The sequence below is a fragment of the Oncorhynchus keta genome, chromosome 30, assembly GCF_023373465.1.
Source record: "Oncorhynchus keta strain PuntledgeMale-10-30-2019 chromosome 30, Oket_V2, whole genome shotgun sequence".
Lineage (NCBI taxonomy): Eukaryota > Metazoa > Chordata > Actinopteri > Salmoniformes > Salmonidae > Oncorhynchus > Oncorhynchus keta.
Genome location: NC_068450.1, coordinates 33,508,542 through 33,526,722, shown reverse-complemented (window position 1 = coordinate 33,526,722; position 18,181 = coordinate 33,508,542). Strand labels below are relative to the sequence as shown.

General features: G+C 43.1%; 1 pseudogene across 1 annotated transcript in view; it reads left to right on the top strand.

Annotated features, from left to right (window-relative positions):
- The first annotated feature begins 794 nt into the window (after positions 1 to 794).
- The window catches only part of LOC118372132 (ensconsin-like), a 50,700-nt pseudogene continuing 33,313 nt past the window's right edge, over positions 795 to 18,181 (top strand). The window contains exons 1-2 of the transcript XR_008087526.1: positions 795 to 944; positions 17,881 to 18,042. The product of XR_008087526.1 is annotated as an ensconsin-like (transcript). The remainder of the gene's footprint in view (positions 945 to 17,880; positions 18,043 to 18,181) is intronic.

Below are 18,181 nucleotides of genomic sequence, written 5' to 3'. Positions count from 1 at the left end.
GACACAGAGACATACAAACACTATCCACAAGTTAATTTGACTCTGGGGAAGTAAACAAAGGGCCTCATTGCCAAAATCTTGAAGCATCCCTTTAACCATGTCAATGGGAAGGCTATTTGCCTATGATGAATACCAGTATAGGGTTTATGGTATCTCACTGCTATACCGGACCAACCTCTCACTAACACTTCCATTATATGTGATGGTTGTTAGTGTTAAATAACCTCTTCTGTATTGTTCAGTGCAGTATAACTGAACCCACAATGTATTTTTGTTTACCCTGTTTTCCATGTAAAATGAATGAGGGCCCCGCTGGCTAAGGCATGTGAGATGGGGTAGGACAGAAGTGTTAGTGTTGGATGAAAATAGACAGAACAGAGCACAGGGAGGATGTGGTGTTTCCTTTATTTGTAGGGGTTGGGTTCACTACTGCTGCAAAGCAGTTCCTCCTGAAACGAACTCCTTAGACTCGTCAACTCTTTCCATAAGGTAAGTCCTCAAGGAAGCCAATGCCTTGACTTCTCTAAACTGCTTCTCTAATGTAATGTTATGACAGAGACAGAACAATATGATTGACACAAATGCATCTCTAACTTTTATAGTGCATCTGACAAAGTTGAGCTTTTATGTTCTGACATAAATATTACTTCCTGTTTGAGTTCTAATGAATTGTATTCCCACTATCATTCCCTGGGTGGTTTGATTACACTTTATATTCAACATGGCAAACTTTGATAAGCAGCTGTTGCCTTCTCACAACCATAGATTGTCACGCTAGGTGTCGCTATTGCCTATCGATGGCCCGTTCCCTAGTTTTACTTGGATGTCCACGTAACCGCGTACGTATTATGCGCGCCTCTGTTGCCCCAAAAAAATTGAGAAGGAAAACTTCATAGAAATGGCGGAGGGTGCAACATCTCTGAAGGGTTTGCGAGCTCAAATGGGTAAGGAATACACTTAGCATAACTAATTATTGATGTGCCAATGTAGCTACTTAATGAAGTCGAATTTCCTCTACGTTGCTTGTTAAGTGACCCCTCTACCGGTAACCTACTCATTTTTGAACATGTTTTGTGGCTAGCAAGCTAACCTTATCCGCTGACAAAAGGAGTTGGAAGTCCGCAACTCTGATCCCCTCCGGCCAGTTTGAAAGCTAGCTGTACAACCTACTAAGCTAGCTACATGAACATCAACGTTTACCGGGTAATTTATTTTGCACTATATGTAACTAGTACAACGTTCCTATTGAATGTACTTATTGTAAAATCACATTAAAACCTACTCTAACTGAGCCATAGTAGCAGAACCAGAGAGCCAATCGTTGTTGGATCCAAAATTAAATGTAATCACCGGTTGGAACGGATCTGTGTGCGCGCTGCTGAGGCGCCATAAATTGCTACCGAGCTAACGTTACACATCAAACTTGTTGAAGTAGTTGCCTAAATAGTTGCCTAATTAGCTAGCTAATTATTAACTAAATTAATTAATTTGCCAATAAGCATAGTTTACTTAGCTAGCTGGGTAGCTAACTTATACAGTTAGCGTCATAACAGTGCCTATTTTCTGACTAGCTAATTTAACTAATACTAGCCACAGTAGCTACTTAATGGTCATCTTTGACATCTCCCAAGTTCAAGCTAGGAGGTAACGTTAGCCAACGACTTGCTAGCCATTGTCTGCAAAGGAGCAAACCGTATTTTCTGGTTGGCTAACTAGTTTAATCAGATTGACCCTGGAGACGTTGCACGAAACTGTCGTGTAAACTACACAAATTGTCTGTTGGTATGTTAAATAACGCTATAGGCTAATTCTAAAACACTGATGTGCAAGTAACGTTAGCTACGTAAGTGTTGCTATTTTTTTTGTGCCTGTCTTAATGCCCAGAAAGGACGTTTGTTGTGGTATTCCTGAGGGCTTTGGATGTTGACAGGTTTTGACCTGGAACTGGGAGGTGATTGGTGGTTTCATGGGATTTGAGAGGAAGTTATGGTGGTTTTTGTGTGTTGCATGCCTAGCTAGCTAATTCCTCTCTAGAGACAAGTCACCAATGCACAGTTTTCCCTCAATGAATGTGGCTCATTGCTATTCAAGCAGTGAAGAGAATCTGAAATTAAACTATTTGTCTAAGCTTGTTGACATGTGACCGATTCCGTTGTCTTGGCATGGTAGCTAGCTGCTACATTTATTTTATTTAACCTTTATTTAACTAGGCAAGTCAGTGACAGCCTACTGGGGAACAGTGGGTTAACTGCCTTGTTCAGGGGCAGAACTACAGATTTTTACCTTGTCAGCTCGGGGATTCGATCTACATCACGATATCTGACGTGGTTTTGCACTGAGTTCCACAGACACTGAACCAAAAGTCCACAAAGCTGCTCATGGGATGATGACTGTCCATTTACTGCTAGTTTTCTTGGATGCAGTCAGTGATAAGGGGTTGTTTGTTTCTTGTGTATTTGGTTCCACTTTTTCACTGTACAAAATTGCTGTATAAGCCAACACTTTTTCTGTCTTAACATTGTTAACAGAAGTTATTTTACGTTGTAAGCTGGGCCTCTTCCTGAGTGGCAGCCAAATGCACAGATGTTTACTGTTTGTCTGCATCAGAAGGTCTGAATGCCCAGTTTGTTTTGTACTCAAACTGTTGGACTGGGCTGAAATGCTAGTGTTTCTTTCCGTCAACATACCAGGCGTGAAGGGGTGTTTCTGAAAGTAGGTCATATCTTTTCTTCATCCACTTTCTCATTCACTATTTTCACTCTGAAAGCTATATCCACTGAAATATGTTTCTTTGTTAAAGTATTTTCCAGAGATATTCAATCTTGCCCGTCAGTGAACTGCTGAGAAAGAGGGTGATGAGGGGAGGTTTGAAAAACCCAACCGCACTGTGTTCATAGATAGGAAGGGTAACAAAAGAATGGCTGGAATCCAGTACAGTGTTGAAACACACAAATACTTGGTTATCTCCGCAAGATTGTGGGTTGTACCTACACTGTCATTATGAGTGCAGATCAGATGCCTGTGACTGGAACCTAAGCAAGGCTATCTGAATCCTGGCTCTGCCTGGCCTGAGGAATCAAAAGCATGAAAAATATTTCTGAATTGTTCTGAGGGAACTGAAGGAGGAAATCGTTTAGCCTTTTTTTGTTCGGAAGCTTGTAGCAATGAAACAGAAACAACTAGTTAGGAGTTTCCCTCATCCCTGTCTTCTACAGGAGGTTAACCCTGAGTTCAGAGGTCATGACATGCTACAGTCTGAGATTGCAGAGCCCCCGACAGTGACACGGTTTGGTTTCATGGCAGGCATTACAGTACAGAGAGAAACGAGCCCCAGGCAGGTCAACTCTTTTATCGGGTGAATAAGAGCTGATTCATGTGATGCAGTAAAATATCATGGAAGTTGGATGTGCCCACTCATATAATACATCAATAAAAATAAATTTAGCCTCATAAATAATGAAACATGTTCAATTTGGATTAAATAATAAAAAATAAAGAGTTGGAAAATAAAGTAAAAGTGCAATATGTGCCATGTAAAAAAGCTTGCTCAGCTTTTGCTCAGAACATGAGAACATATGAAAGCTGGTGCTTCCTTTTAACATGAGACTTCAATATTCCACGGTAAGAGGTTTTAGGTTGTAGTTAATATAGTATTTATGACTATTTCTCTCTGTACCATTTGTATTTCATATACCTTTGACTATTGGATGTTCTTATAGGCACTTTAGTATTGCCAGTGTAACAGTATAGCAGTATTGCAATGTCCGTACTGTGAGACGCTTAAGACAGGGCGGACAGCTGATCGTCCTCGCAGTGGCAGACCACTAGTAACATTTGGATAAAAGCGTCTGCGAAATGGCATATATTATTATTATTATATATTAACATCTGCACAGGATTGGTATAGCCGAACATCACACCTGCAGGACAGGTACAGGATGGCAACAACTGCCCGAGTTGCACCAGGAACACCCAATCCCGCCAGTTCTCAGACTGTCCTCAATAGGCTGAGAGAGGCTGGACTGAGGGCTTGTAGGCCTGTTATAAGGCAGGTCCTCAACATCACCGGCAACAACATCACGTATGGGCACAAACCCACCGTCGCTGGACCAGACAGGCTTGGCAATAAGTGCTCTTCACTGACGAGTCGTGGTTTTGTCTCACCATTGGTGATGGTCGGATTTGCGGTTACCGTTGAAGGAATGAGCATTACACTGAGGCCTTTACTCTGGAGCGGGATTTCTGAGGTGGAGGGTCCATCGTGGTCTGGGGCGGTGTGTCACAGCATCATCAAACTGAGCTTGTTGTCATTGCAGGCAATCTCAACCCTGTGCGTTACAGGGAAGACATCCTCCTCCCTCATGTGGTACCCTTCCTGCAGGCTCATCCTGACATGACCCTGCAGCATGACAATGCCACCAGCCAGGCTGCTCGTTCTGTGTGTGATTTCCTGCAAGACAGGAATGTCTGTGTTCTGCCATGGCCAGCGAAGAGCCCGGATCTCAATCCCATTGAGCACGTCTCGGACCTGTTGGATCGGATGGTGGGGGCTAGGGCCATTCCCCCCCCAGAAATGTCTGGGAACTTGCAGGTGCCTTGGTGGAAGATTGGAGTAACATCTCACAGCAAGATCTGACAAATCTGGAGGAGATGCGCTGCGGTACTTCATGCAGCTGGTGGCCCCACCAGGTACTGACTGTTACTTTTGATTTTGACACCGCCCTTTGTTCAGGGACACATTATTCCATTTCTGTTAGTCACATTTCTGTGGAACTTGTTCAGTTTTTGTCTGTTGAATCTTGTTATGTTCATACAGATATTTACACATGTTAAGTTTGCTGAAAATAAATGCAGTTGACAGTGAGGACGTTTATTTTTTGTTGAGTTTAGATGCTTTGTATCAGTTGACTGTATAAGCATTGAGCCTAGGCCTATCCACTCCATTGTGCTTGTTGGCCTGCCATGAGTGATGCTGATGAAACGTGATGTGTGTGTGTGTGTTACACATCTGAGACAGTCCTTGTGTGAGCCCAACTCTGGTCAGGGCATTCTGTCAATAGCCAGTGAGAATGGAGCTCAACCTGCTGTCGTCAAGGTGTCATCATCCCGGTGGCTCTGGAAATAGCCCCGGCTTACCTCTGAGTGAATGTGTCCCCAATAATCCTGGACAAGATCTGCTGTGTGTGTGTGCACCCTCATCGCAGCTGTGCCCGGTGAAGACTGTCATTATTAGACGGTGTGGACACATTCCCCTCCAGGTATCTGCAGTACTGCACTTCCTGCTTGCCAAGAAACACCCAACCATTGCTACTGCTGGGCCCCAGAGGGAATGCGAGGTCACTTCACTGACCCACTGAACTCACTATTGTCTCTGACTGATATTTGTGTGTGTGTTGAGTGGTGGATGGTTGTGTTAAGGGTGGGGGGGGGGGCCCTGTCTACTGACGAGTGGCTGGACTCTGCTTTTATTTTGGCTGACTGGTATTGAGCACTGAGGTGTCAATGTCACTGTGGCTTTGGACAGGAGGCACGAACGCCGCAGTCAGCATGTCTTCAGCAGTGGCCCAATGTACATTTATTGTGAGTAGTATGTAATTTATGAACAAAATGTTATATGCCTCATACTCTTTTATATTGGTGTTCATTACCCATAGTGCTTTGAAGTTAGACATTTCCTGTTTGAACACTGGTGGTTTTGTCCGGCTGTGAACAGAACTGCAGCTGCATGATGGTGCAGGCTGGCCTGCTTCCTGTTTATGACCAGTGCCTGCCCTGTCTGTGGAGCCATGATGAGTGTTCCAGGACAAGACAGGAGCCCCCTGATGAGTTGGATTTTACTGCCTCCCCTAACTGCTCTGCCTGGGGGATGTTTCCTAGCCTAGCTAGCCTAATCAATATAGCCAGTCTATTTACTATGTTGTGTGTGATTATAGAGTGAAAAGCTGTTGCAGTGGATACTGTACCCTAACTGCCTAATAGGATAAGTTAGGTACCACAGACTAATCAGTGAGGTGTTTCCCCCATCGCAGCAATGTAGTGCCGCTGTAGCTAGCAAGCATAGGCTAATTAAAATGGCATGTCCTCTATGGTTTGATGAAAAAAAGTAGGTTGTTTTTAAACATATTGTATTTTAGTTGTGGACATAAAACATATTTTACCAGGTTAGTCTCATTGTTAATCTGTTTGTTTTACAAGAGAGACCTGGTCAAAATGGCAGCACACAAAGTTGCAGACACATTTACATCATAAAACACAAAGCGCTACAGTTAAAAAAACAACATACATTTACATACAGAAAAGCAAGATGTTTTGGGAAAGTGTGGTGCAACTGTGGGTCAGAACATAGATAGCCCTCTTTTATTTTCCATCATAGGTTGAACACTTACTTTAAACACATTTTGAAATGGGATGAGCTCCTGTCGTTTTCGGACCTTTTCAAGCTCGTTCCAAGTGGAAGGGGCAGAGTCCTAAAAAGCTTTTTGCCCTAGCTCTGTACGGGCCTTAGGCACAATCAGCTAGACACAGTCATCTGTGCACAGACGATAGTTTTCATTTGACTGCTAGACAATGTAGTTACAAAAGTAAAATGGTAGCCGTCTCAATATGGCCTTATAAATAAAAATGTAGCAATGATTTAATCTCTGAAGAGCTAATGAAGGCCAACCCACTCTCATGTAGAGGGTACAGTGATGTGAGAGCTTTGGAGTTAGTAACAAGCCTCAGCTCCTCATGGCTTTTATTTGTATTTTTTTTATTGCAGAAAAAAGACAATGGCAAAATAAATGCAAAACTCTTTCTGGATGCTCAACACAAAGTACAGTTAATGTATTTTTTTGTTTCATCGGGTAATGATTAGCACGGTAATACTTATGGATCATTCTGAAAGAGACCTTTGACCTTGTTAACAAGCAGGTATTTGTGTGGTAATAACCAGACTTTTTTTCCCCAACAGATATTATTGACAAATGTATTCCAGTAAGTCGTGACATAAGGAATTGATTCTATATCCCTTTTAAATAAAGCAGGGATGTATCTGTTGTTCTGAGGGAGCAAGGAGAAACACCGTTTCCCTATTGGAGAGTCAACTGGATTAAGCGAGGGCAGGTCAAGAAGGTGAGGTCTGGTTACACCTCTAAATAAAATGAGAGTTTCGAATGGAATAGCATCAGACTATGGTGAACTCTCTAGGTGTGACGGATATTGTAAAGAGAAAAATTCCTTATAATGATTGACAATCCTTCTGCATTAAAACGTTGACTCATCAGCAGGATATGATTATTAAACCAGTTCTTAAAATAATAGACTTGTTTCTATACAAAATATCCTTATTGTTCCAAATGAAATACCTATGCGGGGAAAAATGGTTTAACGACCACGCTAAGTATACTTGTCTATGAAAAGCAGATCATTTTTTTAGGAATCTAATCATTTTTATAGTTACAAAGTAACATAAAATTGAAGCCGCCAAAACGGGAGAAGATATGAGGGATGAAACTCCAAATTGAAGTTGTATTCTTTAGGAAATGTTTAGCCCAATTTAAGTATTATTCAAAGTATGAAAATCTGAAAAAATATGAGACCACCATATTCATGTGTTCATGGCGACAGATTTCCTAATACAATGTGTATGATTTTTTTCCCAGGAAGTTAAAGCATCTGGTCAACCGGTTTACTTATTTTGTGAAGATGTAGGGACTGGGCTGCATAAGTAAATCTGGAGATGCCTTCAGCTTTAGAAAGCAATACCTGACCTTTTCAAGGATAAATCCCTCAGCAACCAATGGTTAAACTTTTATTTTCAAAAATAGTTATGAAATTTAATGAGCATCTTTCCTGTTGATCCTTAGATATGGTAATACCAAGGTGCGTTACTTTTTCCTTGACTGGAATATTGCATATAGAGGGTATCGCAGTCTTTAACAGCAAACAATTCACACTTATTAAGGTTTAGGCAAAGACCAGATGCTTTGAAAAATATATTTATCACATCGACTGATCTAGGAATCTTTCAAAAAGAGGGTGGTGTCATCTACAGGCTTACTGGTGGTGATATCTCTGTCAGCAATAGAGACCCCTTTCATATTGCTGGATTTAACAAAACTTGTAAAAGTTGGGTTGCAAGCAGGAAGAGTTGGGCAACCTTGCCTAGTTCCTCTTTTCAATTCTAGGAGGAGTGCCATGCTCTAATTTAATGTAACTGTTCCCATTCTCCTCATGTTATTGTCCAGCATGATGTCACAGGGACAAACATGTACAAGATATCACCATAATCAATTACAGGCACGAAAATAGCGGAAACGAGCCTCTTTCTCTCTTCAAAAGAAAAAAATGACTTATTATGAAAATAAAAACCCAACCTGAACCTTCGATGTGGGTTTTAAAGGTGAGACACTCATCTATCAAGAGACCCCAAGTACTTGTAAGTTGCTTCTCTTTATACTCTATCTGCATAGTGACTATACATGGGAGAGTCTGAGGTTTCATCTTAGATTTTGTGAAAACCATAAACTTTTTCAGCATTTTAAAAGCCACTTCAGCTGACAGTGCTGAGTCTGGACAATAGTAAAGGTAGATTGCAGTTCTTCAAAGGCCTTATTCAATGTTGCGGCACAACAATAAATGTTGTCAGCATAAAAATGAAAACTAGCATTTGACACGTTATTATTAAAGGGATTCTTCAGGATTTTGGCAATGGGGCCATTTCTCTACTTCCCCGTAGTCCGATGAACTCATGGATTCCATTTGGTCTGTGTGCGGTTTGAAGAAAGTTGCTAACTAGCGTTAGCGCAATGACTTGAAGTCTAAACCCATAGATTTCTAATTGTGCTAAAACTAGTTAGCATAGGCTCGCAAAACTTCCTCCAACGTTCTTCATACTGGACACAGAGACATACAAATGGTATCGAGAAGTTAAAATGCCATTGAAACGTAACTCCAATTGACATTGACGTCAGCTAGGCAGGCAAATTTGTTGTGTGTGCTAATGGTTTTGCTTAATACCTTCACTCAGTCACCATTGCTGTTGTTCCCATTGACATTACTGTTATAAAAACGCCACCCACGCTCTTGTCCGGCTTTGTGCTGCGTCATCCAGTCTGTCTGATTTACAGCAGCCAGCCCACTCGGGTCTAATGTATGCTTATCAATGCAAATCTCCATAGTGATTGATGCAGATGCCCTCTCCCTCCTCGTCAGCTCTCCTTTCAGTGTGCACAAGGACACCTGGCTCTTTCAGTTCTACAATACGCGGTCCTGTGTGGCTCAGTTGTTAGAGCATTGGGTTCAATTCCCACGGGGGACCAGTATGAAAATGTATGCACTCACTTTCAGTTCTACAATACGTGGTCCTGTGTGGCTCGAACCCAGGGTTGTGTGGTTGATTCCCACGGGGGACCAGTACGATAGCAACAAGTAAGTCGCTCTGAATAAGTGTGTCTGCTAAATGACTAAAATGTAAAATATGTGTAAGTCTGTGGTGAAAAGACCTGAATAAAAGCATTATATTCAATTGAAACCCCTATTGCATTGTCCAGTTAATGTAGGCTAGTCTATGACCAATATTAACTTTGGATAAATTGATGGTATCACTTGCCTCCCAGGTGTGGCAGATGGGTATGGACTGGAGCATAGGTGGTGTAACCAGGGACTCAGTCCTTTTATTGTTGCTATGGTGTACTGTTATTTGCATGCTTTGTGCTGGAGGAGAGGGCTCACTGTTTGCCCACTGTCCTCCTTTGTGAGTGACCGAGAGGATGAGGACAGTGACTCAGACAATCCCTTTTGCATATTCTCTATATCCTCTGGCCTGCTCTTTTAATCTGCGTCTGTGAGGGTAGGGTGCACCTACTTCTAATCACACTATCACACAAGCAGGGAATTATTTAAACTTCTTTTAAAGATGACTCTCTTCAGTGGAACTCTTTGGATCGACAATCTGAATTACATTTACATTTAAGTCATTTAGCAGACGCTCTTATCCAGAGCGACTTACAAATTGGTGCATTCACCTTATGACATCCAGTGGAACAGCCACTTTACAATAGTGCATCTAAATCTTTTAAAGGGGGGTGAGAAGGATTACTTTATCCTATCCTAGGTATTCCTTAAAGAGGTGGGGTTTCAGGTGTCTCCGGAAGGTGGTGATTGACTCCGCTGTCCTGGCGTCGTGAGGGAGTTTGTTCCACCATTGGGGGCCAGAGCAGCGAACAGTTTTGACTGGGCTGAGCGGGAACTGTACTTCCTCAGTGGTAGGGAGGCGAGCAGGCCAGAGGTGGATGAACGCAGTGCCCTTGTTTGGGTGTAGGGCCTGATCAGAGCCTGGAGGTACTGAGCTGCCGTTCCCCTCACAGCTCCGTAGGCAAGCACCATGGTCTTGTAGCGGATGCGAGCTTCAACTGGAAGCCAGTGGAGAGAGCGGAGGAGCGGGGTGACGTGAGAGAACTTGGGAAGGTTGAACACCAGACGGGCTGCGGCGTTCTGGATGAGTTGTAGGGGTTTAATGGCACAGGCAGGGAGCCCAGCCAACAGCGAGTTGCAGTAATCCAGACGGGAGATGACAAGTGCCTGGATTAGGACCTGCGCCGCTTCCTGTGTGAGGCAGGGTCGTACTCTGCGGATGTTGTAGAGCATGAACCTACAGGAACGGGCCACCGCCTTGATGTTAGTTGAGAACGACAGGGTGTTGTCCAGGATCACGCCACGGTTCTTAGCGCTCTGGGAGGAGGACACAATGGAGTTGTCAACCGTGATGGCGAGATCATGGAACGGGCAGTCCTTCCCCGGAAGGAAGAGCAGCTCCGTCTTGCCGAGGTTCAGCTTGAGGTGGTGATCCGTCATCCACACTGATATGTCTGCCAGACATGCAGAGATGCGATTCGCCACCTGGTCATCAGAAGGGGGAAAGGAGAAGATTAATTGTGTGTCGTCTGCATAGCAATATGAAAATAGCAAAATGAATGACCACTGCCTGGGCCAAGAGTCTGTCTATGAATAGTGTGAACACTCCAAAGGAACTCAGCACCCTCAAAAGAGCCCCAGATGTGAATTGAACTATCTCGAGAGGTTGTCTGAGTTTGGTTTGCTTGAATTCTGTGCCCCAAAAAAGGGACCAGATCATTGTGAACACAAAGCTTTCCACGTTCGCTTGTCATTATTCCCACACCACACAGTAGACTACTGCAACACCATTTCCCCTGCCATAACCCCTCACATTGGTGAGAGAAGATGATGTGCAGGTTCGTGGGAAAAGAACATGTGCTGTTTATGGATATTGATTAGAGATTGTCAAGGATGCACAGAAATTCAAATATACAGTTTTGTACTGACATGATGTTCAGATGATTTTTTTAAAATTTAACCAGGTAAGCTAGTTGAGAACAAGTTCTCATTTGCAACTGCGACCTGGCCAAGATAAAGCATAGCAGTTCGACACATACAAAACCGAGTTACACATGGAATGAACAAAACATAGTACAGTAGAAAAAAAATAAAACAAAGTCTATATACGGTGAGTGCAAATAAGGTCAAATAAGGGAGTTAAGGCAAAAAATAGGCCATGGTGGCGAAGTAATTACAATATGGCAATTAAACATGAATGGTAGATGTGCAAAAGATGGATGTGCAAGTAGAGATACTGTGGTGCAAAAGGAGCAAAATAAATAAATACAGTATGGGAATGAGGTAGATAGATGGGCTATGAACAGGTGCAGTGATCTGTGAGATGCTCTGACAGCTGGTTCTTAAAGCTAGTGAGTGAGATGGGAATCTCCAGCTTCAGTGATTTTTGCAGTTAGTTCCAGTCAGTGGCAGCAGAGAACTGGAAGGAAAGGCGACGAAAGGAGGAATTGACTTTGGGGGTGACCTGTGAGATATACCTGCTGGAGCGTGTGCTACGAGTGGGTGCTGCTATGGTAACCAGCAAGCTGAGAAAAGGTGGGGCATTACCTAGCAAAAACTTGTAGGTGACCTGGAGCCAGTGGGTTTGGCGACGAGTATGAAGCGAGGGCCAGCCAACGAGAGCGTACAGGTCGCAGTGGTGAGTAGTATATGGGGCTTTGGTGACAAAACGGATGGCACTGTGATAGACTACATCCCGTTTGCTGAGTAGAGTGTTGGAGGCTATTTTATAGATGACATCCCCGAAGTCAAGGATCAGTAGGATGGTCAGTTTTACGAGGGTATGTTTGGCAGCATGAGTGAAGGAAGCTTTGTTGCGAAATAGGAAGCCGATTCTAGATTACATTTTTGATTGGAGATGCTTAATGTGAGTCTGGAAGGAGAGTTTACAGTTCAGCCAGACACCTAGGTATTTGTAGTTATCCACGTATTCTAAGTCAGAGCATTTTAGTTTTATTTGTGTGTAAGAGCAGTTTGAGGCCACGGAAGGAAATATGGCATTGAAGCTCGCCTGGAGGGTTGTTAACACAGTGTCCAAAGATGGACCAGAAGTATACAGAATGGTGTCGTCTGCGTAGAGGTGGATTAGAGAATCACCAGCAGCAAGAGTGACATCATTGATGTATACAGAGAAGAGTCGGCCCGAGAATTGAACCCTGTGGCACCCCCAGAGACTGCCAGAGGCCCAGACCTCAGGCCCACCGATTTGACACACTGAGCTCTATCAGAGAAGGAGTTGGTGAACCAGGCGAGCTAATCATTTGAGAAACCAAGGTTGTTGAGTCTGCCAATATGAATGTGGTGATTGACAGAGTCGAAAGCCTTGGCCAGGTCAATGAATATGGCTGCACAGTAATGTCTCTTATCGATGGCGGTTATGATACCGTTAAGGACCTTGAGCGTGGCTGAGGTGCACCCATGACCAGCTCGGAATCCAGATTGCATAGCGGAGAAGGTATGATGTGATTCAAAAATCTCAGACGATACAAAAGAGAGGTTGAACATGCTAGTAATAGGGGTTGCAACAATTTCGGCAGATAATTTAAGAAAGAGAGGGTCCAGATTGTCTAGCCTGGCTGATTTGTAGGGGTCCAGATTTTGCAGCTCTTTCAGAACATCAGCTATCTGGATATGGGTGAAGGAGAAATGGTGGGGGCTTGGGCGGGTTGCTGTGGAGGGTGCTGGGCAGTTGACCCGGGGTAGGGGTAGCCAGGTAGAAAGCATGGCCAGCCGTAGAGAAATGCTTATTGAAATTCTCAATTATAGTGGATTTGTCTGTTGTAACAGTGTTTCCTAGCCTCAGCGCAGTGGGTAGCTGGGATGAGGTGCTCTTATTCTCCATGGACTTTACAGTGTCCCAGAACGTTTTTGAGTTTGTACTGCAGGGTGCAAATTTCTGTTTAAAAAAGCTAGCCTTAGCTTTCCTAACTGCCTGTGTATATTGGTTCCTAACTTCCCTGAAAAGTTGCATATCACAGGGGCTATTCGATGCTAATGCAGAACGCCACAGGATGTGTTTGTGCTGGTCAAGGGCAGACAGGTCTGGAGTGAACCAAGGGCTTCATCTACTCCTGGTTCTACAATTTTTTGAATGGGGCATGCCTATTTAAGATGGTGAGGAAGGCACTTTTAAAGAATAACCAGGCCTCCTCTAGTGTCGGGATGAGGTCAATGTCGTTCCAGGATACCCCGGCCAGGTCGATTAGAAAGGCCTGCTCGCAGAATTGTTTTAGGGAGCGTTTGACAGTGATGAGGGGTGGTCGTTTGCTCGCAGACCCATTACGGATGCAGGCAATGAGTCAGTGATCGCTGAGATCTTGGTTGAAAACAGCGGAGGTGTATTTGGAGGGTGAGTTAGTTAGGATGATATCTATGAGGGTGCCTGTGTTTATGGATTTGGGGTTATATCTGGTAGGTTCATTGATAAATTGTGTGAGATTGAGGGCATCAAGCTTAGATTGTAGGATGGCCGGGGTGTTAAGCATGTCAAGCATTTGTTTGCAATATGTTGATCTATAGGCTAGGATAGCTTCATAAGCTGTTTATTGATTGTGGGGTTTGAATAGTGTGAAGACAACATTTGGTGACATGGTCGTAAAGTCCATTCTAGCTCTTAAAGGGGCAGTAGCCTACATTGGGTGTACAATTTTAAATTATTTAATCAGCAGTTATTCTACTGGTATTTTAATGTTACCAATACTATTTACATGTTCATTTTATCTTCTGATTACAATTGTCATCTTTTAACAAAATGCTATCTATTAGCTTCCAAAATGTAAGTAGGTAAGTATATCTAGTTGTCCGATAGCACATTCTGATGGAGTGGCTTGTCCTGTATATTTACCCAGAGTACATTGAGTGAATGTTGGAAAAATACACAGAACAAAAATATAAAATCAAAATGTGAAGTGTTGGTCCCCATGTTTCATGAGCTGAAATAAAAAATATGCACAAAATTTGTTTACATCCCTCTAGGTGAGCATTTCTCTTTTGCCAAGATAATCCATCCACCTGACTGGTGTGGCATATCAAGAAGCTGATTTATACAGCATGATCATTACACATGTGCGCCTGGGTAAAATAAAAGGCCATTCTAAAATGTGCAGTTTTGTCAAACGACACAATGCCACGGACTTCTCAAGTTGAGGGAGTGAGCAATTAGCATGCTGACTGCAGGAATGTCCACCAGAGCTGTTGCCAGAGAATTGAAAGTAAATTTATCTACCATAAACTGCCTCCAATGTCATTTTAGAAAAATGTGTCAGTACGTCCAACTGGGCTCACAACCACTGACCACCTGTAACCACACCAGCCTAGGACCACCTCATCTGGCTTCTTCGCCTGCGGGATCGTCTGAGACCAGCAACTCAGACAGCTGATAAAACTGAGTAGTATTTCTGTCTATAATAAAGCCCTTTTGTGGAGAAAAGCTCATAGTTGGCTGTGCCTGGTCCCCCACCCATGGCTGTACTCTTGCCCAGTTGTGTGAAATCCATAGATTAGGGCCTATTGAATTCATTTAAATTGGCAAATTTCCTTATATGAACTAATTCAGTAAAATCGTTGAAACTTGCATGTTGCGTTTTTATATTTTTTGTTCAGTGTATCTTGGTTCCTTTCTAAACATAGCAATGTAAATGCATAGAGTACTCAGACCTAACGAAGTTGAATTTAACTGGCGGAAGAGTTAAATCTTCATTCAAAGGCGAGGGCAGTGTGAATTCTTTACTTTTTTTTTTTACCCAGAGCCCTGCCCAACTACATGACATGCTACCTCAGACCTGGCCCCTGATGACAGACCACAGACTTTCATTTGATAAATGTGGTCAATATATTGCCCAAGTGTTCATGTAAAGGAACTACTAACCTAAAATTGGTCATTATGAAATTGCAGTCAATCTTTTTAAAGAGAATTGTTCTGGATTTTGACAATGAAGCCCTTTATCTACTTTTCCAGAGTCAGATGAACTGGTGAATACCATTTTTATGTCTCTGCGTGCATTTTGTAGGATGTTTCTATCTTGCGTTTGCGCAATTGCTAACTAGCATGCTAGCTGTTCCCATAGACTGCCAATAATTGTGCTAATGCTAGTTGGCATTGGTTTGCAAATCTACCTCAAACTTTCTTCATACTGTATGCAGAAACATAAAAAGGTATCCACAAGTTCATCTGACTTAGGGCTCCCGAGTGGCGCAGCGGTCTAAGGCTCTACGTCTTAGTGCTAGAGTCGTCACTACAGACCCTGCTTCGATTCCAGGCAGTATCACAACTGGCCTTGATTGGGAGTCCCATAGTGCGGCGCACAATTGGCCCAGCGTCGTCTGGATTTAGCCTGCGTAGGTCGTCATTGTAAATCAGGATTTGTTCTTAACTGCCTTGCCTAGTTAAATAAATAAAACAATAAAATCCTTCACTATTCATTTAAAAATTATTTCAGTTGTCTTGGGTCTCTGAAAAGACTTAGGTGCTTGGCTTGGAATGAGTGTGAATTGAGGCTTGGATTGACAGTGAGTGAGATGCATAAGCCCTTTTCTGGTCGCAAGCTGTACTCTGATGGACAGTTGCCATGTGACAGAACTGCCTAAGTCTTGGAGGGGGAGGAGGACACTAGATGAATGGTGTGTTGTAAGAGTCCCTTTTAGGCCGATGTGATGAGGTTTTGAAGTTCGTCTAGTGGATGATTCCTTATCTGCACCAACTTGGATTAGATTATATATTTTTCCTCTGTTTCGTACATTCAAGAGCTGTATATTGGCCTACCTTAATCTAATTTCACACCCTCTCATTGTGTTTTGTTATTCCCCTGAGGAAAGGATGGATGTTAGTCACTAGCTCATGAGACACCACTACTTAACCATTCACCCCAAATGTGTAATCTAATACTAAGCACCCCTCAGTTTCTAAAGAGGCAGTGGGTTAGCTCATTTGTGTATTAGACCTGAGTCTTATGAAGGGTAGGTATCAGATAGTCCTAAGGCCATTAACTTTTCACTTAACCTGGGATTCCCACTCTGTGAAGCGTGATGAAAGTAAACTGATGTCCACTTCCTATGGGATTATCAGCAGACTTTGACCGAGTCATTCATCTGTGACGACCTGAGTGAAATATATTGATGCTGTTCCATTGAAGACTATGGTATTGATGCAGCTTTGTTTGTTTGTCGTGTTGGTTTTGTCCCCCCGTTGACGTTTGCTATCTGCTCTGTAAAGGCCAATGGCTTAAGATATACATCAATGCCAGTCCGTTTGGGAGTGGAAGAGTGTTGAACTTACAGATCCATTGTCTGTTGTTTTGAGGTTTCTCTTCTCCAGTCAGAACCACACTGATATGGGCTAATGGAAAGAGCTGTAGCATAGTCCTCTTCTGTAGTCCACTTCCTGATTTGGAATTTCCACTCACTGATAACCTGCCTTTGGTTTTATTGTGTTCATATCCGGATGAGTTTTCTCCCGCAGATTCTCGTCCTCTGTATATGAGCTTTCCTGTACTATGCACTCCCACTCAACAAACAGCATGGCAGATAGCAGTGAACACAGAGCACCATCAGGGTCTTGTAAAGAGGGCCATTGTCACCACTCCCCATTGGATAATGCTTTAGTGTTGCCATACTGTCTCACGTTAGGGAGAAGCAGAGGTGCTGTGGGGAGTAGGGTTCATGGTTCCCTTCTGTTGCACTAAAGTGGTTTGTGACATAAAGGCATTTAGACAGGACATTTTTTGTTGACGTTGTTATCCGCTGTCTCAGACTCAGATATTTAAGCATGATGGCTACTTTACTATCCCATACACTCATGGGGCTTTGCTAGCCTATAGTACTGAACTGCAGAGACAATGTTGCTGTTTTAATGCTAATTTAATCAAATTCTGCACATTTTGCTATCGTGAAGAGAGACTATTTGACTATTTTATTTTTTAAATTCTAGTTTCCTGTAATTCTACACATTTGTCATGTGGCTGAGAGCGAATTCCGTATTTAAACAAAGTAACTGAAATTCTACACATTTTTCCATGGCTTATGCCTTGTTCATATGTTATCTGAGGGACTCAAAAATTATAACAAGTCAATGGCGGGCCTATGACATTGTTTTACATTTCAGGTTCTTCCTGGGATGTTTGTATAGAAAAGCCCAGCACTGTTAGTGTCGTGACCAAAGCGCATCTGACCGTGTGTCACAGAGCCCTGTGTACAGCTGCCTGGCTGACCATTGATGAGGGGGTGGCTAGAGGCTGACTAGATGGATTGTTCTGTAATGTTAAATCATCTGGATCTCTCTAGAACATGCATTCCTATGGAGGATAAACAAGGCACAGTGTAAACCGCTTGCTCAGCAGCTCCTTATTCCAAAATCATTTTCATTTCATTAGATGTCCTTTTAAAATGTATTTTTATTGATCATGCTCGACCGTGTGACTCTCTGTCTCTCTCTGTCTCTCTCTGTCTCTCTCTGTCTCTCTCTGTCTCTCTCTGTGTGTGTGCTTACAGCTGCAGCTGCGCAGGCACAGGCAGAGGAGCGGCGCAGCCTAGCAGGGAACAGCCCAGGGCCTGCAGTAGCAGCAGTAGCAGCAGCTAACACACCATCCCCAGCAGCAGTAGCAGCAGCTAACACACCATCCCCAGCAGCAGCAGCAAAGTCTCCCCGACCAGGTAACAAAACAGCCCCTGCCTTCTGCATCTGTATAAACCCACACTGTCACACACACACACACACATGTACGAATATAGAGTACACACACATGTATATATTATGTATAGGCATACATACCACCAGAATGAGTCCTATGTC